Source organism: Lithobates pipiens, unplaced genomic scaffold, assembly GCF_037356315.1.
Source record: "Lithobates pipiens isolate NorthernLeopardFrog02 unplaced genomic scaffold, aLitPip1_a1.2 Scaffold_27, whole genome shotgun sequence".
In the NCBI taxonomy this organism is placed as follows: domain Eukaryota; kingdom Metazoa; phylum Chordata; class Amphibia; order Anura; family Ranidae; genus Lithobates; species Lithobates pipiens.
Window position 1 is genome coordinate 115,528,245 of NW_027507788.1, and position 5,191 is coordinate 115,533,435.

General features: G+C 47.4%; 1 long non-coding RNA gene across 2 annotated transcripts; it reads left to right on the forward strand.

Annotated features, from left to right (window-relative positions):
- The first annotated feature begins 1,486 nt into the window (after positions 1-1,486).
- On the forward strand, positions 1,487-4,988 carry LOC143934080 (uncharacterized). 2 transcript variants are annotated; one of them, XR_013263210.1, is made up of 3 exons: positions 1,487-1,639; positions 4,415-4,600; positions 4,694-4,988. It is a non-coding gene; the product is annotated as an uncharacterized LOC143934080 (long non-coding RNA). The 2 variants fall into 2 exon arrangements; XR_013263209.1 differs by lacking the exon at positions 1,487-1,639 and adding an exon at positions 2,057-2,261.
- The last annotated feature ends 203 nt before the right edge of the window (positions 4,989-5,191 follow it).

The following is a 5,191-nucleotide window of genomic DNA, read 5'->3' on the forward strand; positions in this document are numbered from 1 at the left end:
CAATTGCGGTTGGTTGCCAGCAGTTACAGCATATCATTACTGCTTACTGACTAGTTGCCAGAGGTTACAGCACACATTACGGCTCACTGATTAGTTGCCAGAGGTTACAGCACACATTACGGCTCACTGATTAGTTGCCAGAGGTTACAGCACACATTACGGCTCACTGATTAGCGCACTTCACACTGAGATATTGGGACACAACACAGGAATGAAACTTCAAGGGACAAGGGAAATTAAACCTGGATAGTTGGCAAGTATGAGGCAGCTCTTTTGGGCCCCACAACAATGACAGGGCCCAGGGCAGCTGCCCCTTCTCCTTAAAGACGGCCCTGGCTGCAGGTGGAGAAAGAAACCGCCTCTCTAAGCCCCATATTTACAATCAATGTGGGTGATTGAGACCCGGGACACCTATTGGTAAACATCCAGCATCATGTGCCCTGGATGCAGTGCTGACACTACTACACAGACGCTGGTGGAGGAAGTGAGTCCTTTACTTCTCTGTTACTGACAAGATGGAGAGGACAGGGCTGCCAGAGGAGGCCGAAAGAAGGAAAGCCCTGGGAATGTACATACCAAAGTACTGCAGAAAACTTCGGGGGCGGGGCCTGTTCTGGTGACAGGATGAACATAGGAGGGGACGGGGCCTGCTCTGGTGACAGGCTGAACATAGGAGGGGGCGGGGCCTGTTCTGGTGACAGGCTGAACATAGGAGGGGCGGGGCCTGTTCTGGTGACAGGCTGAGCCGTGCGCCCTAAACACAGAGGACAGAGGGGGCGTGGCCTGCACTGTGACAGGCTGAGCATAGGATGGAGGAGGCGTGGCCTCCACTGCTGACGTTAGGGCAGAGCTTTGTAGATCACCATGGAAGCGCGTCATTCCCTCCGAGGCACCATGGGGAGGTGGCCAGGGAAAGAAGCGCTGCACATTGGATGGTCTGCTTACATGGAAAGACGCCCGCCGATAACAGTGTTTACAGCGTCACCCTAGAGGTGAGTCACGGAAGGGGCGGGAACGTTACCGAGGCCAAATCGGCCATTTTAGATATGGGATCGTAGGAGAGGTACACTAGAAATGCAGACAACAATCATGTAATTGTGTTCTTCTATGGGCGACTGATATTACATGGGGGGGGGGGGGGGGGGGGGGGCTTCAAGGCTGTCAGGCCACGCCCACCGTGTGTTTCCATAGCAACGCGTCCACCGGCTGGGAAGCGTTCTATCGGATTATCTGATGGGTAGTTGTAGTTGATAGAACAGACCCCCACGTTATCACATACGTGCTACATACATGCTCCATATTAGACGGTAATTACATTACACATTATTCTTATATATTGTAATGTACGTGTCAAAATGAAGGGGAAAATTTCGGGGGGCGGGGCCTGCTCTGTGATAGGCTGAGCACAGGACGGAGGGGGCGGGGCCTGCTCTGTGATAGGCTGAGCACAGGACGGAGGGGGCGGGGCCTGTTCTGGTGACGTTAGGGCAGCGTGCGCGGGATCACCGTGTACGGAAGTGTGTCATACCCTCAGAGGCACAACAGGGAGGTGGCCAGCGAGAGGAGCTCATCACATTGGATGGTCTGCTTACACAGAAACATGCCCACCGATAACAGTGTTTACAGCGTCCCTCTAGGGGTGAGTCACGGAAGGGGCGGGAACGTTACAAGGCCAAATCGGCCATATGAAAAACTGGGGGCGTGGCTTCAAGGCTGTTGGGCCACACCCACCGTGTGTTACCATAGCAACGTGTCCGCAGCTGGGAAGCGTTCTATCAGATTATCTGATGTGTGGTGGTAATCTGATAGAACAGACCCCCACGTTATCACATTCTACATATCAGACGGAGATTACATGACAAAACTATTCTTATATATTTTACATCCAATGGGGATCGAAAAAAATGAGGGGGCGGGGCCTTTTCTGGTGACAGGCTGAACATAGGAGGGGCGGGGCCTTTTCTGGTGACAGGCTAAACATAGGAGGGGGCGGGGCCTTTTCTGGTGAGAGGCTGGACATAGGAGGGGGCGGAGCCTACTCTAGAAACAGGCTGAGCCGTGCGCCTTAAACACATATGACGGAGGGGGCGTGGCCTCCTCTGCTGACGTTACGGCAGAGCGTTGTAGATCACCATGGAAGCGCGTCATTCCATCCGAGGCACCACGGGGAGGTGGCCAGGGAAAAAAGCGCAGCACATTGGATGGTCTGCTTACATGGAAACACGCCCACCGATAACAGTGTTGACAGCGTCACTCTAGAGGTGAGTCACGGAAGGGGCGGGAACGTTACCGAGGCCAAATTGGCCATTTTAGATATGGGATCGTAGGAGAGGTACACTAGAAATGCAGACAACAATCATGTAATCGTGTTCTTCTATGGGCGACTTGATATTACATGATGGGGGGGGGCTTCATGGCTGTCAGGCCACGCCCACCGTGTGTTTCCATAGCAACGCGTACGCAGCTGGAAAGCGTTCTATCAGATTATCTGATGTGTGGTGGTAATCTGGTAGAACAGACCCCCACGTTATCACATTCTACACATCAGACGGAGATTACATGACAAACTATTCTTATATATTTTACATCCACTGGGGATCGAAAAAACCGAGGGGGCGGGGCATGCACATGCTAAACACAGCCCTGAGGGGGCGGAGCCTGCTCTGGCCACTGTCACTCAGAGCAGCAGTATGGAGCTGGTTAGCCAGAGAAGCCCATCCATTGGCTGATGAGTTTTCACGGAAATAATCCACGCCCACCCCTAATATGTTTGTATAGCAAAGTGTCCAGTGCAGAGACAGCAATAGGGGGGATTACTGAGGCCAAGTCTGCCATCATAAATGAGGGTAAATATAATAAATGAGCTTGTTACATTAAAGGAACCTTATTCGGTAGCTGGCCAGTAGGGATGAGCTTAGGCGTGTTCGTATGGACCACGTGCAGAGCCCGCCAGGAAGTTGGCGCACTGCTGCACTGATCACAGGCAGTGAGACATTGCCCCGATATGCAGCTGCAGAGATTGGGCAATGTCTTACTGCCTGTGATTAGCGCAGCGCTGCACCGACTTCCTGGCGGACTCTGCATCCATGCGAACACGCCTGAGCTCATCCCTACTGGCCAGCCAGAGGAGCGGCATAATTCAACTACTGTAGATGGAAATTTTGGTTTGCCAATGTATTCTATGATTTCAATATGGTATGGAAAATGTGTATATCAAATGTGCATTGTACAAATCTTTAAATACAGTAATGTTACTTTGTCATTTTACCGTGTAAATAAAGTTTTAAAAAATCAGCTACTCTGCCTGTGTTTCGCCAGAATGTGGAACGGAAGGGACGTTTCATCGCCGCCATCTTACTACACCCCGCACTTGTCCACAGTAAGAATCAAGTGAGAAGAGGGCAAGCGGACATCTTTTTACACCCACCGGAGTTTTGCACTTTACACTTTTTTTTTATCAGGAAACTGAGTTTATATAGTGAAATACAGTACTTAGAACTCTGTGTGAATGTTTACTTGTTGAATTTTAAAAGCAGAGGTGTTCTGTCAGATTAGCAAACCTGTGAGATCAGCAGGCTTGCTGCAGCTTTTAAAATTCAACATCTAAACATTCAGAGTTCTCAGTACTGTATTTCACTATATAAACTCAGTTTCCTGTTAAAAAAACGTGTATATCGCAAAACTCCAGTGGGTGTAACAAGATGTCCCCTTCTCACTGTATCCTGAGTGAGGGGTGGAGCAAGATGGCAGCAACGAAACATCACTTCTGTTACACATTCTGATGGGTTGCCTAATCTGATGGAATTTAATCATGCCTGCTACAAATGTGCTTATACAGGAAATGCATCCGGTGTTGTGTAAAAATAGCCAATTCATCGAGATCTCCAATCACGTCACTTCCGGTTACAGTAAACCATCAGTAATTGGAGATTGTGACACTGGGAAGCGCGTACTTCTCTCCCCCTCCCACTAGTCTGTGTGACTTTGGCGGCATATCATTGGCTGGAGTGAACTATTTAACTCCTCATGATGGGCACAGATTTTGCTTTCTTGTCTGGCACCGATCAACAACCACACAAAAGTTTTTCATACCGAGACTACAGGTATCTTTGTTGGTGGTCTGCATTGCCTTTCCATTTTCAACTCTGGTGTTTAGTTTTCTATCCTCTTTTTTTACACCTTCTTATTAGCTGCAACTGCACAAACCTTCCTATTAGCACACTGTACAATATTTCACCCCAGCCAAACCATTGACTTCGCTCACCAAATGGGCTTTGATATACTTATCTTTATATCACCACCTACATTTCATGATGTTTGTGACGTCCATCTCCACACTACACCATGGACTATCTGATCAGATTTCCAAATCAACTATTTAATACTAATATACCTATTTCATGTTTATTCCTAGATGTTGGGGGGGACCGATCCCACCTCACCATGGATTCTCTGGTGATTGTCCAAACACACCTCACCAGCACACTATTCTCCATTCCCTGATGCTTTGCCTTTATGTGCCGCCTCATCTCCCATGCTAGATGTTGGCCCGCACCCAACGATGGTTATGTTGCCACACCCGAGACCCATGTCTGGTTTTGTGAGTATGGGCGGATGTTACAATACTTCCCCTTAAATTAATAATAATGTTACATTCTTGCACCCCGTCTGACCTACTGTTTATACCCTTTAGACATCCTGGTCACAATTGCTCCTGATGACTGGTAATTAACCATGAAAGGCGTCGATCTACTGATGCTATACCAATGTGTCTCTTATTCATAGCAACAGCAAGATATGTGCAACAACTATACCTGATTGAATGACTAGACACCTATCTTTTATTATCTTATTATTATTTTATTATTTTAGCTACTTACATTGTACTACCATGTAGTATTGTGTCCCTGCATTCATGTGTGTGTTTGTTTATCCATATATGTATTTATTATGTATGTATATATATAAAATTAATATCAGACTCAGAATTGTGCATTTTGGTTTTTATCAATTTATACATGTAATAAACTCTTTACAGAAATTGACTCATTTGAATTGCATGCTTCATTTAAAGTCCCAAACTCTTAGTTTCTTATCAGAATTAGGGATGGAGGTTACTCTGACGTATATGTCATAGATCTCATTTAAAGTCCCACAATCCTCTCTCTTCTTTACCGATATTAGGGATGTA